Here is a 20,858-nt window from a genome sequence, read left to right on the forward strand (position 1 = left end):
ATTTACATAGCATTTCAAAGCTATTAGTCATTCCTTATCCCTGTTCAGTGGGGTGACCAAAAGGAATTGCCAGTCTCGTTTTCCTGGTAAAGAATCCGAGGCACTGACAGGTCAGATAGTGCTGTGTTTTTGAAGCAACCAGCAGCGCCCAACAACGTTTATTTTGGAGCCCTTAACTTCTTTGCCCACCATCTCCACTCCTGAACCACAACACATTTTACACATAAAATACTTGCATTGATTCAGTCATGAAAATAAAAAGTTTACATACCTCTTAAAAAACTAACCACTTCTCATCTGCTCAGTTTAGATCAGAAGGTTTAAGATTGGAAAGGCAATCTCTGGTTGCATTCTTGGAACCAGAGTGGCATAGCTGTCAGTTGCTAGTCTCCCTTGCTTACAGACCCCTAATTTTGTCTCGGTAGAAATATTCACCCTGTTAGGATGTGAATTGTAAGTAGCCCAAGCCAAGTCATGGTAAGTGGATTTCCCTTTGGTCTAGGTTTGGGTAAGGGACCAAGTTCTGGCAAAGAGGTAAGAGGAAGTCTGCTTGAGTTTTCTGGGAAACATTATCCTCCTGATACAAAAGAAAACAAGAAGAAAAAGCCCCTTTTGTCACCACCACCTTCCTTTCTGCTTGGGACGCTGTCCAAGAGAATGTAATACTCACCATTCTGCAGCCATGAAATTGATAAACCACTGAAGGCAGCAGAACAGAATGACCCAAGGAACATGGGTCATGAATGCCAGCACCCCAGTCCTGGAATGGCCAACCTCCCAACAACCTGCTACATAAGATTAAGAAATGCCTGTTATTTAAGCCACATTAGTCTGGTACTCTGTCATCCATTGCCAAATGTGTTCCATTGATACTGTGAAGAATAATATTCTCAGGCCATTACCAAAACTCTATGTGGCAAATAGAGGGAAACAATCTAAAATCTGATAGATTTTATTGTAAGATATAGAATACTCGGAAATTAAAGTTTCATGTGGCTCATGTTAGCCCTCCAAAATCCCTGTTGGAGTTTAGATTAAATTCTTTTATGAACTGATACAGCATGGCTGGGATATTCACATTAACAGACAGAAAAAGGCTTTGCACCATCAGAATGCCACTGTCCATTGAATAGCTAGCTGTGGGACATATGTTGAAGGTCAAAGAGAAGAGAAACCGTAGGAGATGAGCTATAGATTAGAAATCTGGCCTAATTAAGTGCCGGATTCATAGTAAAAATATTTAAGAGCAAATAAAAAAGCATTTTTTTCCTCTGAAGTTAAAATGGGAAAAGCTAAGACTGAGACATTTCTTTTTCCACTCCTGAAGGAAATCATGACTAAGAAAGCTTTTTTAATGCAAAACCCACTAATGCAATGCATCCTATTTGCAATGTTTATCAAAGAAAATTGGAAATCATGAAGTGTAATAAGCAACAGTGCATCAAACCTTTCAGAAGAATGTGTTGCCCTTAGGGATTCAGAGAAGGTAAAAAACATAATATCATGCAGGATGTTTTTGCTGCTATTTTCACAAAATGACAGCTATGAGAAGCCTGGAGAGAGAAGGAAATAGTTCTTTGCACAGACACAAGATTGACTAGGTGGTTTGTGCCCACATATAGAGTCAAGATAATGTCATATAAATGGTGGATGTGATCAGTGACTGCACAAAGAACAGCCTGGAGAGGAGGTATATCTGAGGAGTTAAAGAGAAATAGAGGGGTGTTTAGCTCAGCTGAATAACCTTTCAGGTCCGTGAGTATTTGTCATAAGAATGGTCATTCAACTCTTTGAACTTTTATATAATGTGTGGATAGAACAGCGTGGAGTCAAGACAATACTAGCTTGAGAGTGGGAAACCCAAGGCTCCATCACTGCCTAGGCTGGATGACTTTGAGAAAGTCACTTAACTTCCTAAGCTTCAGGCTCTTTGTCTGTAAAATATGATGGTTAGAACTAAGTGATTGATGAGTCTAGCTCTGTCAAGTCTAGTAGATGAAGCAAGCCTTGAAGGTAGAACAGGATCTCAGATTTAGAAGTGCATCTGGGGACTAGCTTTTCAAACTTGCTCAATCAACAGATGAGGAGTGGAGGCCGAGAGAGGTGAACCCATGTCTGCAAGGATTCATGACTATCAAGTGACAGATGGGACTATGGCCCAGGTGGAATGACCAACCATCTCAGTTTGCCTGGGGTAGAGAGATTTCCCAGGAAGTGGGATTTTCAGTGCTAAAGCCAAGAAATTTCCATGCAGACCAGGATGCACTGGGCACATTAGGACTAGATCATTTCATTTCCAACTCCTTGAACCACTTCTATATACCATAAATATATGCTTCTGGTGTCACAACACTCTGGTGGCATATGACATCTGCAAAGACACTCCATACATGACTGGGTCCCATTCCACTGTTGGTGATGTTTATTGTCAGATCTTGCCCTTGAGGTCTCATTCATGTCTTCCAGCTCAGTTCACTTAGCAGGCATATAAAATATTTCATAGCTGACACTCCTTCAAAGCATGAGTATGAAAGGACGCGACTCTGTGACCACTCAGAGGTGAGTGTGGCCTGTGAGAAGTAGTCTGAGGGACACCAAGGGACTCAACAATCTCCTCAAGGCTTGGTTTGCTGTAGTATCTGGTGTTTCCACCATCGAAATAATCATTTGGAGAAATTCCTAAAAATATCTGTCAATCTGCCCCTTTTGTCACCTGGAGTGTAGTTTATCAGATTCTAAAGCACAGATATTTTGTCAGGTTTACTAGCTCTGAGGCTTTCAACAACAAGTAACAGAAACCAGGACAGAAACTCACCTAAACAATAATGGAATTTATTATTACACATAAGACACTCAGAAGTAAGGCATAATATGAAGAGTTGTAAAATTATGTTCTTAAAAAAGGGGTTTGGGGGCCAGCCCTGGTGACCTAGTGGTTAACTTTGGCGGCCCAGGTTTGATTCCCAGGTGTGGAACTATTCCACTGTCAAGTGGCCATGCTGTGGTGGTGGCTCACATGCAGAAAGAGGAAGATTGGCAACAGATGTTATCTCAGGGCGAAACTTTCTCAGCAAAAAACTGGGTTTTTTTTCCTATCTTCTATTTTTCCCTTAATATTAACCTCATCTTCACGACTTCAAAATGGCTGCCTGTGAAAATTTAAGTTATGTGCTTTCTTGTGCATGTTAAATAGAAGGCAGATATAAAGAAATGCCCTGTACACATAAACGATAGAGCTATAAATTCCAGGCCCACCTCTAGACCGTGCACCATCACTGGGATATGCCATGTCAACCAAATTGTACCTCATCCTCAAGCCAGGGATGAAGTGGATGCATGAACACAATTAGGGCTCTGTTACAAAGAAGGAAATGAGAAAGTACAATGGGTAGAAAACTTTACTTACAATCTGTTGTCCACTCGGTGCCATCGCTGCCCTTGCAACTCTCCCCTGCATTTCAAAGGCTGAAATCCTATTACTACATTTCCCAGAAGCCCTCACTCCTAAGACGCTGGCACAAATTCTTCCAAAGAGAGAGAATTGTGTGAAACATGGAAGGCAGAAGAGAAGCAGAAGCTATTCACTTCCTCTGGCAGCAGCTGGTAGACTTGTAGACGGGCTGCAGTGACAAGGAGTTCCCTGGCTTGCAAGTATTCGGTGAATTACCCACATCAGCAGGCAGCAGAGACAATTGGAGGAAGCATGCTATGATTCCAGTACCATAATTCCTGATTTCCTAAATATTAGCAGTGGTTTTTACCTTCACTTCCTGAACATTCCTGATACTTCTACAGACACCTATGTCTTGGTACTGTTTTTTTTTCTGTTTAAAATATCTAACAGAGCGCCAGTATTCATGATACAACTTTACTTCAACTTTATTTCAAACTCAGCATCCACTACACCAGGGAAGTGAGGATGGAGTGTGATATTAAAGAGTGACACCAACCAGCTTAAATGCTGCTAGAGAATTCAGGGGAAGGGCTGCCGAGAGGGAAAGTCGTATTTCTACTATCATTTCTAATCTCCTCCGCAATGTTTTATAGCATTAGTTTAGATGCATAACTAACTTGTCAACATTCATTTATATATGAGACAGATACCCCTCCACATACAACACAAATCTCACATTTGCTGGCTCTGAAATGTATGTTCATGGACTATTTCCGTCATGGAACAAAATAAGAACCACAAAAGATCTAATTGCTAAAAAACACCACCCTTAACTGGATGGGAGCAGTAATAAAAGAAATGCACATTTTAAGAAGTGAAATCTGGTTTTTTCTATGAAAACAGGGATAAAGTTAAATAAATAGTGACTAATACTGCTCCAAATTAAGTACAATCGACTTTCCCAGAAATTGCTATTAGAATCGTGAATTGATCAATACCATCAACTTTACAATTTGGCAAAACATATCAAGAATTTTTTAAATGTTTGTGCTTTTTGACTCAGTAATTTCAATTCTGGGAATCTATCCTAAGGAAGTAAGTCCAACTTTAAAAAGCCATATGCTTGGCTATATCCAGTACACTGTTTTTCATAATAGCCGAAAAGTATAAACAACAGAAATGTTCAGCCAAAAACAAATTGGTTAAATAAAATTATGATAAAATATATCAACCCAACTAAATATTTTGCAGTCATTTAAATTACAGCTATAAACTTTACTAATAACATTAATATTTACCTTATTATGTGAAACACAAAAGAGTAGATCAAGCTTAAACACAGAATATAATTACAGTTATGTAAAATATGTACAGACATAAATTTGCAAGACAAAGGACTGAAAAGAATAAAGGATTGCTTTCTACAATTTTCCAAATTTTCTGAAATATGGAGATGCTGCTTTTATAGCATAACTCTTTTCTCTACAGTTAAATATTTTCATCATAAAACGATATATGCTCGTTATGAAAAAAATACAAAATTACAACGTGTGTACCAGTCAGCTCAGGCTGCCATAACAAAATGCCATAGACTATGTGGCTTAAACAACAGAAATTTACTTTCTCACAGTTCTGGAGGATAGAAGTCTCAAATCAAGGTCCAGCAGGGTCGATTTCTGGTGAGAGCTCTCTTCCTGGCTTACAGTCAGCCACCTTCTCAGTGTGTCCTAACACGCTGGAGAGAGAGCTCTGGTGTCTCTTCCTCTCCTTGTAAGGGCACCAGCTGTATTGGATTATGTCCCATACTCATGTTCTCATTTAACCTTTGTCACCTCCTCACAGGCCCTATCTACAAATACAGTCACATTTAGGGGTTAGTACTTCAACATATGAATTTTGGGGAGATTCAATTCAGTCCATAGCAATATGTATATAACAGAGTCAAAGTATCGTCTCCCCACAGGACATCACCTCTAACATACTCGGGTTCATCCTTGCAGACTTTTTTTTCCTTATTTTTGAAAATATTTAAAACTATTCAGCTAATATATGCAAATACCTGTAGAAATGTCAATGTATTAAAGGTTTTCATTGCAAAAGATTAAAACTCTGCCTCCCATTTCCCTAAGCAACAGGAGGATCCTTAAAGTTTGTTATCTTTTTTGCCATTTAACTCCATATTTCTAAACTTTACATTTCTACAACTATTTTTCATATATTTGTTTTAGATGTTGTCTACCAACTTCTAATTATTGTAGATGCACACCTAGCTTCCTTATACAATTTCTCTTCCTAAACTTTTTCTTCACTCCTCCCATACTTAACCAGGTAATTATCTACTTTGACACAATTTCTGAAATTCTTTATTTCCTGCAGACTCCCACCATATTGAAGACAGATCCAATAATGCTGAGTTGTGTATTATCAATTTATAGAATCATAGAAAAATGCTATTGTTCCAAAATATGTGAGGATTTTTAGAGTAGTTTTGTCTGCTGAGGCAAGAAAAACTTGAATGATATCCAATCAATGGTGCTAAAACAAATAAATATCCATATTAGAAAAACTAACCTTGACATCTACCTCACACCATACACAACATTAAATTAAATTAAATTTAAAATGTTGAGATGTATCATAAACCTCAACGTGTAGTTAAAATTTCCAGAAGAAAACATAGGATAATGCTTCTGCCACTTTAACTCAAACAAAGACTTCTTAAATTGGAGAGAAAAGAAAATTATAGATTAGACTGTAATGAGAGGCAGAGATGGTGAGCCAAGAAATGGCTCTTAAAGACAAATATGACATTTACCCACGTTCACTGACGCAGGTAAATCATATGGCCCCTTCTGAATTCAACAGGGAATGTTTAAGCCTCCTGTAGAGAGGGTAACACAAGGAGAGAAAAGGTAATATTTTACCAAGAGAAATATAATCTTCCAGAGAGAAATCTAGAGTGACAAGAGATAAGAGGTTATCTTCTCTTAGCTTCTGTAGGCTTCTGATCTGAAATGGGGTCATTTGGGACACACTGCAAACAAGATTGAAAATAAAAATGGAAGCCCAAATGCCACCCTACTCATGAGACTGTCTTTCTCAAAAATCTTAGCAAATTTTAGAACTTGGAGAAAGTCAGCTGAGAGAAATTTCCAAGAAAAAATTATTATTAACTATTTTCTAAGGGAAAAAACAATTTAACACCAAACATGTAGGAAAGACATAATATAAAAATAAAGGACGATTCTTTAAGGTGATTATACTATTTCGAAAAACAAAACAAACCACCTTATCTTTAACCCATTTCTGCACGGAGAAGTGAAGACTTCATTAACAGGGCAGCTGGGTTTTGAGTACATTTGGAGACAACTGTCTTGAGGGGTGATAAAACAAATACCACCTCCTGACAGAGGACACAGATACTATTATTTGGGATGCTCCTTAGCCTGTTTCATCACATTGTTAAAACCTTGCCACCACTTTTCTTTCATAAAAAATAATAGACTATGAAATGAATATCTATATGATTTGTAACTGCTTGGCTATTGGAATAATTTGGTTAAACTAGTCAGTGCTGTTTTCGTGGAGGAATGATCCTGAACTTTATAATCCCTTTCTTAGAATGGTACCATCCAAATTGTATTCAAGAAAAGAAAAAAGATATCAGACATTGTTGTAACTTGCTATTAACTGTTGAAATGTAATATGCACACCAAAAAATAAAATGTGCTTACTGATATATCTTTTATTTCATATGGTGTAATTAAGGAAGCGGTCTTTTCTTTTTCTTTCCTTTTAAGTCAACACACAATTTCCTTCAGCTTCTCCTTGGTTTGTATGACAAAGAAAAATTGCATCACTGCTGATTCATGTGGACCCTGGATAGAAAGGAGAGAGAAGTGGCAGCAGGGGCATTCATATTTTATTAGAAGTTACTGTTATCTGGTGAAATGGGAGTGCCATCACAGCACTCCATCTAACTCCTTGGCCTCAGGTGGGAGAATTACATCTGATCACGGAATTTTGTTTTGCTCGTCTGCCTCCTAAACTTCTCCCTTTCAAAACACGTCAAGAAGTGGGTATTGCAAAGGCAGCCTTATGATAAATACTAAAAATGAGCAGAACACTGGAGGCCGTGGTTTCATTCCAGAGCGTGGTCGAGATAAACGGGTTCTTATAGGTATTGTGTTTCTTTACGATAATATATAGGCAATCAATTATGAAATCAATAGTTTACATCTTTACATGTGAATCAATATATAATCTTAACATCAAAATGTTAATCATGCACTTATTTTTAATTAAATATTGAACTTCTGACAAATTACATTTAAATAATGAGGTCTCACAGTGATGGAGACAGCTTGTTTGGGGAGTGTATTGCAGGATGCATTTTTTTACTCAAAGAGAACAGTGACTGAACATCAGCATTGACTATGAGCAAAGACACTGCCGTTACTCCATAAACATTTCTATTAACACGCAACTGCTATATTTCTCTGTTTTAAAAGGCTTCAAAAATCCGTATCATAATACCATATGCTCCTACACCATCATATCACTTTGTATAAAGATCGCCTTTTGTAATATATCACTCCTTTGCTTAAAAGCCTCCCACGGCTTTCTTTCTCAGATTAAGATGCAAGGTCTTACAGGAGCTAGTCCCCGATTTGTTGTTTAATCTCATGAGCTCTTGTTCTTGCTTCCCTTGCCGCCTCCACTCTGCCCAGCCACAGTGGCCTCCACACTGTTCCTGGAATGCACCAAGTACATTGCTCCAGCGTGAAGGCCTTTGAACCTGTTTCTCTTCTCCTTGGAATGGTCTTCCCCTAGGTAGCCACGTGGCTCTCGACCTCACTTCTTTTAGCCCTCCGATCAAATACCACTTTATCTGAGAGTCATCCCTGATATGTGTGTGTGTACACGTTATGGACTGAATGTTCGTGTCCCCTCAAATTCGCATGTTGAAACCCTAATCCTCAATGTGATGGTATTTGGAGATGGGGCTTTTTTGAAGGTAATTAGGGTTAGAGGAGGAAATAAGGGTGGGGCCTTGGTCTGATGGATTAGTGCCTGTATAAGAAGAGATATCAGAGAGCTTGCTTTCTTTCTGTCACAGGAGGACACAGCAAGAAGGCATCCATCTGTAAGCCAGGAAGAGAGCTCTCAACAAAACCCAACCATGCTGGCACCCTGATCTCGGATTTACACCCTCCAGAACTGTAGGAAAGTAAATTTCCATTCCTTGAGCTAGCCAATTTATGGTATTTTGTTCTGACAGCTCAAGAAGACTAATGCAGTACATACCCATATATGTGTGTATGTATGTATTTATTACCCTTACTTATATTGTTTCCCTTACTTCTGTTATTCTGTATCCATATTACCCTCCTACATTTTCCTTCATAGCAACATCCCCACTATATACACTATGAGCTCTACTTAGTGATTTCCTTGTTGTCTCTTCTCCCCAAGTAGAATGCAAACTGCATGAGAGTCAGGTCATTATCTTGTTCATTGCTGTATCCTCAATGGTTAGAATAGCAATGCCCGACACAAACCAGGCATTCAGTCAACACTCGCCAAGTGAATAAATCACTAGAAAATAAGCTCCTGTACTGAGCACAGTGCTTGGCACATAGAACACCTTGATTCATGTTTGCTGAGCTGAAATGAACTGAACTGAGCTTAACACGCATCAGTTGAGAAGGTGGCATGCAAGACAATACAAAAAAGCCAGGGTGAGAAGCTTTAGTTCAAGCCATCACGGCTTTGCAGTAAATATCATTGGAAACAACACTAAAACTTTTAGACCTTGGAGCTGATCTGACCATGTAAGCACAGTAATGGACCCTGCCTCACCATAGCCCCATCCAAAGGCATATGTATAAGGAAAAAAGCCAGTTTATACATAGGGTGTCAGTTACATGTCAAGCACATAAAATGAAATGCTGCTATAGATCTCATGGATAGAAAAGATTAAACACAAATAACAAGACCAATATTTCTGGTCCAAAATGGTGAACAAGCCAGGATGTTTAATTGCCCACCCCCCAAATCCCCCTTAAATCTCACACACACACACACACACACACACACACGTGAAAGTTCATATTACGGCTGAAAACTAGCAAAGAGTGACTATCATAAACCTAAAATATAGATATTTTGGAAAAATTAACTGCAAACAAGGAAAAGAGCTACAATCAGCCAGATATTTATCTCATGTGCTATAGGAATCCAGATAAGAATAAATGATTATCAGGAGCAAATTTTAAGAAAAAATAAATGGAATCCCACAACTGGAAGGACCTGCAACTAAGATATACAACTATGTACCGGGAGGGGTTTGGAAAATAAAGCAGAAAAATAAATAAATAAATAAGTAAATGGAGATGAAAACTCTGCTTAACAAATCCTGTGATTTAGACCATAATCAGTTAGTAGACTGGACTCAAATAAAATTTAGATAAAAAGGATCATTTCCTAGGAAAATAGGTTAAGAAAACTGACCTCTGAGAACATAGAAAATCTATAGGAACTAATTTCTATGGATAAAGTTGTCAAAACATACACCCTGCTCCTCTCCCAAAGAAAGTACCTAGGTGAGTCAGTTTCTCAGGTGAATTCTATCAAAACTTCAATGTTGTTAACACAATACTGTTTAGAGATTCCAAATTTTTGTAAGAAATAATTAAAATATTCCCGCAAACACCACATGACACTCTCAAAAAAGAGAAAATTGCAGACCTTTATAATACACGAGACAGACTTGATGGAGTGAAAGTAAATCACGACTTCATTTTTTCTCCCCACTCTCTGTTCAAACCCTACTCTTGATGTAGCTGTGGCTCATAGCTTTCCTGTTACTTGTAGTCACAAGCATAGCTTCATTTGAATAATTAATTATCATAATCATAATCCTGAACTGTTCTTGAAGCTTTTCTCTTCCTTCGTTTGGATACCACTTGTTGGAAAGTCTGCAGTGCGCTAGGGGTGAATGATCACCGCTCCTTCTCCACTTCTCTCCCTCTTTTGCTTCCTCTCCCATCCTTGCTAGCTACAATTTTAGCTTAGGGCTGTGAAAAGGCGATGAAAAATACAGTAAAACTGGGTGGATGCACTTGGAATCTGGCACTGGTGCCTTAAGACTAAAAGAAAAAGAGAAAGGTTTCTTTCCCACAGTGTTTATTGGATGATATAACTCCTCTCCTACCCTAGCTGTGTCCCTCAACCTCAGCGCAATGTCAGTCACCCCTCTACTGGGTCCCTTTGTCTCTCTAGGCATCTCTCTTGGGTAGAATCTCTTTTAGGCTGGCTTCTTCACCTCTCCCCGTTGTAAAGGTCACACATCGTTGGCCTGCTGCCAATGCATGTGTGGTCTGCTCCTCTGTTCCCCTTTGTAACTTTGCTTTGCTATAAGACTGTAACTCCAGCTTCAGCCTTTCATCTTCAGTGTTCAGGAGACAGGGATCAAGCACGTTTCTCTTCCACTTACTACGACTGTGTAACCAATTACTTAAAACTTACACATACAAAATGATCATTTATTATACTCAAGGATTCTGTGAGTTGGGAATTCAGACAGGGCATAAGGGGACTATTCTACAATGTCTGGGGCTCAACAGCAAGACTCAAAGGCTAAAGGCTACAATCTGACAGTAGTTCACTCGTATGTCGGATGGCTAAAGCAGGCTATTGGTTGGGTCTCATTTCCTCCCCAAGTTGCCCATCTATGTGGACTAAGTTGGGCTTCCTTACAGCCTGGGGGCTGCCTTCCCCTGAGGAAAAGTAGTCAGGTGGAGGCTAGATCATAGAACAATTTTATGATCTAGCCTCGGAAGCCACAGAGCATCATTCTTTGCTCTAACAGAGCAGTCACTTCCCAGGCACGTTCAATGGGAAGGAAAAGAGACTCCTCCCTTTCCTGGCAACTGGTCATATTCGGGAAGAGCACATTACTTTGGCCTTTTTAGGAAAATTCAATATGCCAAAAGTCCTTATTTTTCCCAAACTGCTAAGGACAGATGTCGCATACCCAAGCCCTTCTCACCTAGCTTGCTGGGAGTAGAGGGAGGAAAAAAATGCCACAAATGCCAACAACACTCTCCAAAGAAATTCTCTTTTCCTTTCTGCTTCCAACATAGCCCTTTTTTACCTTGAAGGTGGGTGTTGGGCTAAGGAGGCAAAACAGGTCTTTAGATTATACAAGATTTATTTGCAAATCTTGTATAAGTGGCCTGGCACCTGAGTTTGGAAGCACAAGGATGCATAAGTTTTTCACCCTTGGCCTTTGGGGAGACTGCTGAAACGGAGACAGAGTCTCATATAAACATCTCATTAGTTAGGAAGTAGAATCCAGCAGCACAGAAGAGGAATACAGCCAAATTTAGTGGAGTTAATTTTAGACATGCAAAGATGGGTCGATATTTAGAAATCTATTAACATAATATTTGTCACCCATAAAATATAGAGTGGTTTCATAAAACAGTAGAAAAAACACAGACTCTCATGGGAAACAATCTAAGAACTTAAAGTGACAAGTTACACAGACACACAAATGCAAATAACCAATGGACAAATGCATAACCTCATTCGATAAACAAAGATTATGCAAATTAAAACAAGTACTATTTTTAACCTATAAAAATCATAGATAATGTAAAATATTACTACTTAGGTTTTCTTTTTAAATTCTCTGTCAAGATTCAGCTAAATAATGCCAACACTTTCTTAAAGCTTTCAATGATTCCTCCAAATGGAAGGAATCCTAACCCTTCTCCCAACCTCCCAAGCACTTCATTGATACCACCCTTCTAGCATTTTCTACTATTCATCTTGGCTATCTGTGCATAAGTCTTACCTTTACATAAGATGATATTTTCATGGAAGGCAAAAACCATGTCGTATTAATCTTTTGTATCCTTAATGGCACTTCACTCAATACCTTATACAGCATCTGTTGAATATCGAAGATGAAAACAATGTTACTAATAAGCCTGATATTTATTGAGTTTACTCCACACCCGGCATTGTACAAAGCACTTGATACGAATCACTTAAGCCTCACAACCCCTTGAGACAGACATTATTATTAGTCTAATTACAGACTAGGAATCAAAGACATAAAGAGGATAAGTAATTTGCCTATACAAAAGCAAATCTCTTCATTTGAATTGTTTTCTTTTCTCTAATGGGGCTTTAATGAATCCTGGAGGTCTTATAGTATTCTTTCAGCACACAATGATAGAGAAAGGCAGGCAGAAAATGAGAAAATCTCCAAGGAATAAAAATAGAGGCAAACAAATTATATATACTTTCAAAGGAACCAAGGATTGGTTTCTAAAGTGATCTGTCAACAAGAATTAGAGAAATGGAAGAATGTAAAAGTCATAAATGCATAGTTGCTACTTAAAGATTGTCATCTTTTTTAAAGTAATACTCTTTTTTTTTTTTTTTAGGAAGATTGGCCCTGAGCTAACATCTGTTACCAATCTTCCTTTTTTTTTTTCTCCCCAAAGCCCCAGCACATAGCTGTATACCCTAGTCGTAAGCCCTTCTAGTTCTTCCATCTGGGATGCTGCCCTGGCATGACTTGATGAGTGGTATGTAGGTCCGTGCCCAAGACCCAGGCAGGTGAAGCCCGGGCTGCCAAAGTGGAGCACGCAAACTTCAATACTATGCTACCACCTGGCCCCTAAAGATTGTCATCTTAAGAAAGTAATTGATTATATGACTTTGAAAAATATGTTCTTTAAAATGATAGAAAAAAAAGAAAAACACTAATTTGTGTGTACTTCAAATGTGTGCCAAAATACATTTTGTTTTCTAATTCTGCTTGAATGAGAGTTTCAATGGAATTTCTCTACTGTTATTAATTATAACTTTCTGCAACTCAACCCATCTTCCCTTTTAAAAGGAGTGTTAGTCTGAGAAAAACTAAAATTTTGTGTACTTTTCTAATTTAGTTAGCGTTTATTCAAACTCCACAGACTTAGGATGTTGAGGATATTGAATTTGAATCATTCAAGGGTCAAAAGGGCACATTTAAAGAGGTTACTTGTGGCCACAGCTCCTTACTGGCTACAGCACTTCTGTTCCAGAACAATGGAAAAACCTGATTATTTCTGCCTAGAAGCTCATGAATTCTTAAGGCTCCAGACAATATAGTCATTCACCAGGCTCAGATTGCGCTGGATGAAATTGAAACATGGGTCACAATTGAATGTAACCAAAACCTTTCTGAATACAAGGGGCTACGAGTGTGTAATTCATGGCAGAAACTTGAATTTGGAAAAGAGGAATGTTAGAAGTAGTAAAAACAAGAAGAAATGAAGTGAGAATCCCAGAACCTTCTTTGCTTGCCAGAATAAAGTAGATGTGTGTGATAGTCTTTCCTTTTGTGGGTCCCTCCCACACCTGTTGTTGCTTTCCAGAGAAATTAGGCAAAATGATCCAATTCCTAAGCTTTAGTGGGGAGAAATGATTCTGTCCCAGGAACAGCAGCTAAGGTTCACATTTTCCACCATTCTTCTTTTTTAAAAATATCTTTGAGGAGCCAGTCTGGTGGCGCAGCAGTTAAGTTCGCACATTCCACTTCGGTGGGCTGAGGTTTACCGGTTTGGATCCTGGATGCAGACCTATGCACCACTTATCAAGCCATGCTGCGGCAGGCATCCCACACATAAAAAAGTAGAGGGAGATGGGCTGAATGTTAGCTCAGGGCCAGTCTTCCTCAGCACAAAGAGGAGGATTGGCTGCAGATGTTAGCTCAGGGCTAATCTTCCTAAAAAAAAAAAAAACTTTGATATAGGAATATTGATTTAATATAGTGGCTCAGGGAAAGCAAAAGGCCACTATCATCTGCACGCTGCACTGGAAAGTTGGTAAATATGTTAATAGATTGAATTACTAATATATCGCTTGTAGCTCCGAGCTTGGTTTGTCTTTTTGGTTGGTTGATTGGTTATTGGTTGAGCGGCTTGTTGGATATGTTGTGTTAGAGAAATGACCCCTGAGAAGTGAGTCAACTGTATGTGAGTCAGGATGATTTCACACATACTTCATTGAAAATGGCTACTCTCCTGGACACATGGTCCCCAGACAAAGTGCATGCTCTGATTTTCTTAAAGTAAACAATTCTTATGCAAAAATCAAAGCCCATTTGTCAAGGTTTATAGAAAGAAGATTTTATGCATATACTCATTTGTCAGTTCTGTTTTGAGCACTTATATGGTCGCCACTGAGCTTTATCGAAAGACAGTGAATGTCCACAGGAAATCTAAAAGCTAGCATAAGAGATCAAACAATGATGGTAGCTATAAATGGTCTACTTGGGATCATATTCTTGATAAAATATTGTATTACCAACAAAATCACTGTCATATATAAATGTCTTTGTATTCAAGCCGTGTAGATTGATATATTTTTCTTTGTCACTGTGATATTTGAAAGCTCAATCATTCATTCATTCCTAGTTTATAACTCAACACTGCCGCCTTCACCAACTCACTTAACCACACCAAGCCTCTGTTTTGTCATCTGTCTAAAAATACTTACTTCCTGGAGTTGGTGTGAGAAGCAAATGGGACAAAATACATCTTTCTAGGGATCATCATAACATAATTCCTTTCAATTATGCAAGCATATCTCTATTAGTAAATCACAGACATTGGCACAATGTAAAATATAATTCTAGCAGTCAGAGTTTTCTGAGATAGAATAAATGGCGGTGGGCAGTCATGGTTTGCTGCCGCTGGGGAGTTTTAAGCTTATGATCACCTGGATGCAATGCTGCAGAAGAGATGCAAGCAACAGATGGGTGGTTGGACTAACTGATTTTCAAGATCCTCTTCTCTAACGCTATTATTTTGGCCTGTTATTCACGCCTCTTCCCTCTTCCTGGATAAAATTTTTATTTTATTTTTTCCTAGACTGCTACTCTGAGGGATTTTCTACAACCTCTTCCAGAATCACTTCCGAGCATAATCTAGCCCAGTGGTTCCCAAATCTTGTGGTCTCAGGACCCCTTTACACTCTTAAAAATTATTGAGAGTCCAGAGAGCTTTTATTTACATACGTTATAGTTATCTACATTTAATAAGAAATTAACACTGAGAAAATTTAAAAATGCATATTTATGTATTCCTTTAAAATAACAATAATAAATCCATTACATGTGAATGTAAGCATCATATTTTTATGAGAAAAGCTTCCATATTTTCCGAATCCAAAGCATTTTTTCTGTGAATTTCATTGTTTTACATTTTCACAAATCTCTTTAATGTCTGGCTTAATAGAAGACAGCTGGATTCTCTTATCTGATTCTGCAGTCAATTTGTTGCAATATCCCACATCGTCCGTCTTCTGAGGATCTCCACTGTACTTTTGAGGGTATGAGAGTAAAAATGGAAAGTGCTATCTTAGAGTTATCATGGGAATTGTTTTGAATTTGTGCACCCCTTAAAGGATCTTGGGGCTTCTCTGGGGTCCCTCTCTTTCTTCTCTGAAATGCGTTTACATTAGGAAACTCTATAGCAGAGTTTACTGCGTGAATATTCTCCAATTGTTTATGTCTATTAGATGTGGCTCCCAATCGAAATTGTAAATACTGTGAGGGAAGGGGAAATGAACACTTATAAAATACAGAAGAGTGCAAAGCCTGCTATAAATACAACCACAGAACTATGATGCAGGATTATCACGCATTAAAGTTACATTATTTTATAAATAAATACACCATTGCAAAATAATCTAAGCTTTTAAATTTTATCTTGTTCAACTTCTTCCTGTCCCCAGAGGAAACCAGAATAATGAATGAGGTAGTCACCTTTACAGTAAATTTTTATACTTTTACACAAACATATCTGTATACAATATTCAGTATAGACTTTTTGTTTTCCTTACATAATTATTGCCTTATGCATCTTACTTCTTTTTAACTCAGAATCCTGCTTTTGAGATCTATCCACATCACTACTTATAAACTTAGTAATGTCATGTCTTATTTGTTTCTTTCCTAGTGGTAGACATTTAAATTGTTCAAAATTGGTCACACATACCAATGATGCTAAAATGCGCATCATTGTTCATGCTTCCTCAGCTGCCTATGCAATAATTGTTCTAGATTAAACTCTTAAAAATGGAGTATCTCATCCTTTGTACGTGTGTGCTTTTCTGTTTTACCAGGTCTAGTCACATTAAACTGTATGCACCATTGTATATTTCCACCACCATTGTACTAGAGTGCTGTCTGCTCATACTTTATATTGTCAGGTTTTATTTATGTTGTATTGTGCCCTTCTGAGCCTAGTACAGTGTTAGGACATAGTGGATCTTCAGCAGTTACTTGTTACCTGAATTAGCTGTAGTCCAAGCCTTGGGTATTTGGATGTGGCCACATTTTACAACAGAAGCACGCTGCCTCTCTCCTTGTCCAATGTGATCCATGCAATGGACTAGTGGGCTGTTTCTCAAGTAGACCCAGCAGGGTATAAAATAAACCCAGAAGCTTCTTTTTTTCTCCTTCCATTCCAAGAAAAACTTTGTGTTCCGTGTTCTTTAAGTACAGTAGCTCTGTCGCCTTTGCCCACATCCTTAGCTTTCAAGGCAGCCAACCACCCTGTCTGTCTTTTTTTCTTTAAGATTGGCCCTGAGCTAACATCTGTTGCCAATCTTCTTCTTTTTTTTTTTCTCCCCAAAGCCCCAGTACATAGTTGTATATCCTAGTTGTAAGTCCTTCTGGTTCTTCTATGTGGGACACCACCACAGCATGGATTGATGAGCGGTGTGTAGGTCCGTGCCCAGGATCCGAACTGGCAAACCCCAGACGCCAAAGCAGAGTGCACGAACTTAACGGCTGTGCCACTGGGCCGGCCCCCATCCTGTCTTTGAGGTCACCATTACTGAAGCCCCGAGACAAGTGCAGCTGAAATGTTTCATCCTGGACAGAAGCTGCCAGAATCCTCTTCTGCAAAGCAAACTTTACTGTGGGATGCATAGCTGTGCAGTGAGAGACCTCTGTCTGCATCCAATTATACTGCTCAAGGCTAATGTGATTATTTCAAGATCCTACAAATTACCACATGTCGACAACCAGCTCAAATGTTTCCCCTTCTCTGTAAGCTGAGGAAAAATGTAAAAATGGGGGGAGGATGGTATCTCCTTAATTGTGGTAATTTCAAATATGCATCTTCTCATTTGAGGGGAGTAGTGGATGTGTGCAAGAGGAAAATGTAATGATAGCACTCTTGTAATCCAGCTTGCCTTAAATACCTGTGACAGACTAAGCTTGCAACCATGTGCACATTTTATGTCAAGAAATACATGCTAGAGATATCAATGGGCCATGTGGAATGACCTACACTAGGTATTCCTATAAATTAGGTAAAACTATGAGTCCACATATCTTTGTGATTTTCTTGTCAAATAAAACTCAATCTGCAATGAAAAATTAAGCTACATAGCATGTAGGACATTTGAAAATACTATTACAATCATTAAAACATTAATAATGGTCACATTTGACAGAAGAGCCAAGGTATGAGGTGTGAAAGTCACTTATCAAGAGAGCTCAGCATAAAGACCAGAAGTGGGTTACCCCTGTCCAAACATAATCCTTGACTATTCCCCCACTTCTATGTTTATGAACAGAACGTTCTGGTGCTTGTTTCTACCAAGCTTCCAGTCCCTTGATCATTTCCAGGACAAACTCAAAGTTCACAGAATTTGCAATTTGACCTGATGATTTGCATGCTGTGAGTACTTTCTGCTTTTACTAAATATTCCATAGCTACTTCTCCAGGATATTCAGTGAATGAAACAATCTCTGGACTTTAGGAATTTCTAACTCAGGACTTGATTTTTGTTTCTTTCAAATTTAAGATTCTCCTTCCCCTATGCTAGCAGTCGATATGTTTATTCAACCCTTTTTTCTCCAAATCTACTGAAAAGTCTCCTAGGTTTTAAATACCAGGAGTGTCAATTTTAGCCCTAGCTACAATTACTTCCAAAGTCAAAGGGCTAATAATTTTTGGTTTTATTAGCTTAGGATATTTACAAATAATTTACCATTCTTTCCCAAGAGAAAATATCTTGTCAGGAATAAGTAAACCTGGAGTGGCTCTACCTTTGAACTTTTTACTATTACATAAAAACATTTTTTGTATCCCAAATATATATTAATAAAGTGGTTAAAAATATACATTTTTGGGCCAACCTCAGTGGCCTCATGATTAAGTTCAGTGCACTCTGCTTCAATGGCCCAGGTTTGGTTCCCAGGCATGGACCTACACTGCTTTGTTAGTGGCCATGCTGTGCTGGGGCCCACATACTAAAAAATAGAGGAAGATTGCCAGGGATGTTAGCTCAAGGATAGTCTTCCTCAGCAAAAATAAATAAATAAATATAAATATATATATATATATATATATATATATACACACACACATTTTCTTTTGGAGCAGGAATTTGAGAAGGTATAGAGTTTTGGTTTATGAACTTCATGATTTCTTTGAATTTTGCGGTAGGCAGTGGTAAGAACACACCTTTTCCCAGAGTTATCACAAAGTCAAATAATCTGGGTACATACTATAAATTACATGCCAAGAATACATTGAAATACAATAAAGAAATTTCATTTAACAAAAGCAAGCAAGAAATGAAAAGGAACAAATATATCCTCCAGCTGAAGAAAAGCGTCTTAAGCTCTCAAACTTTTGATATTATCTTTCCAAGAATAATGCACCAAAAATAATCACATTCCTTTTCCTTTACATACTTTTGCTCAGAGAAACCAGATGCAGAATAAAGCTTTGCTTCCCTGCCAAACTCTCAACTTTGTTTAATATTTAAGTTTCACGCAACATAAACAAAAGAAGCAAAATTATTGCAAGCACTGCGGGTTCTGAATTTGAATCATTTTTAACTGATCACTGTATATTCTGAAAACAGATATAAATCTCCATATTCCCCAGATCTTTTGAGTGTTTCCCACTGTAATTCCAGTGGTGATGAAAAGTGGAGTGGTTTTATAAGTATGGACATGCATACATGCTTTATATAAATTTCAAGTGGTACGGTTTTCCACACTGGAATTTATTCATGTTCTTTCGGAGGAATATCTCTTACAAAGAAATACTGAAAGGCTCTCCAACAAATCTTTTTATTCATGACAATCACAGTCACAGTCAAAATCATAATGACTAACACTTATTAAGTGCTGACTCTGCACTCAGCACTGAACTTTACCTACACTATTCATTTAATCTTCACAACAACCCTTTGATATAATTGCTCTTTTCATCTTCATTTTACATATGAAGAAACTGAGGCACAGAGAAATTAAGTAACTTGACCAATTTCATATGAATCATGTATTGAGTACTCTTTTTAGCTCCCTCTTTCCCAAGATCCACTAAAATGGTGGTAAAAGGTTATATTATTTGCCCACAATCATTCATCCCTGCCGACTGTGGCCATGCTTCCCCTAGGTGGTGTATGTTTGCCTGCTCTGTTGACTTTGGGCTTGGCTATATGATTTTCTTTGCCCGATGGAACACGACAGGAAGTTTTAATGTCACATTCCAAGTAAAGACTTTAAGTGGGCTTACGCGGGTTGACAATTCCTCTGTTGTGTTCCTGTTCTCTGCTCTAAGAACAGCATGCCCCAGATACATGTTGCTCCTTCACCCTGGGTGCCACAACGAGAAGACGTGAGGAGCCCAGCCAAGCCAGCATTGTCAAGAAGAACAGCAGCTGACCCAGAGCACTCATGCAACATAAGTGGGAAATAAATCTGTGTTGCAGGCCACTGAGTCAGTGTGGTTAGTGGTTACGGCAGCAAACGCTGACTGAAAAATAATAGTAGAGGTGGAAAAACCCTATAAACCCACAACAATAAAAAGCGCTAGAGGCCATCTGAGGATAAAAAGACTCAAACACTTCTGGAAGGTCGGAAGCTGTTGGAGGAGTGTTGACTTGAACAGTTTATGTAAAACCACAGCTTACAGAACATGCAGGGATGCTGCCAATGGGTTGGAAAGCAACCTGCCTTACAGAACATGGTAGAAAACTTGGGCCCTAGAGATACTAGAGAGCTCAAAGTCTATGGAGCAACTAAGATCATCTTCCAGTGCTCACACTAAACCTCAGCTCACCTGGTTAAGAAGCCCCATTTCCTTACGATGCTCATGGTTAGCTATTGCTCTGTTCCTGGCTGCCAAGAGGTATGAGTAATTTAAGTAAAACCTGCAAGAGAAGCAAGGTAAAGACCAATATCATCGTGCATAAAGCATATTCTTAGAGGAAAGAGAGATTATTCATGGACAGAAGAGAAATTTAAAATAACTCTAATTAGTATTCACAGAGATGTTTGAGAAGAGACTACACTTATAAAAATAAAAAACAAAACAGTGTCAAAGAAAAAGAAAAATCAGAAAATAATCAAGAGGTCTTGGAAATTCAG

At 38.4% G+C, this 20,858-nt stretch overlaps 1 long non-coding RNA gene across 1 annotated transcript in view; it reads left to right on the forward strand.

Moving 5' to 3' along the window:
* Nucleotides 1-8,706, forward strand: part of LOC139083256 (uncharacterized) — a 30,325-nt gene extending 21,619 nt beyond the window's left edge. The window contains exon 6 of the long non-coding RNA XR_011539818.1: nucleotides 8,514-8,706. This is a non-coding gene — a long non-coding RNA (uncharacterized lncRNA). The remainder of the gene's footprint in view (nucleotides 1-8,513) is intronic.
* Nucleotides 8,707-20,858: the final 12,152 nt, after the last annotated feature.

This window comes from Equus przewalskii, chromosome 5 (assembly GCF_037783145.1).
Source record: "Equus przewalskii isolate Varuska chromosome 5, EquPr2, whole genome shotgun sequence".
Lineage (NCBI taxonomy): Eukaryota > Metazoa > Chordata > Mammalia > Perissodactyla > Equidae > Equus > Equus przewalskii.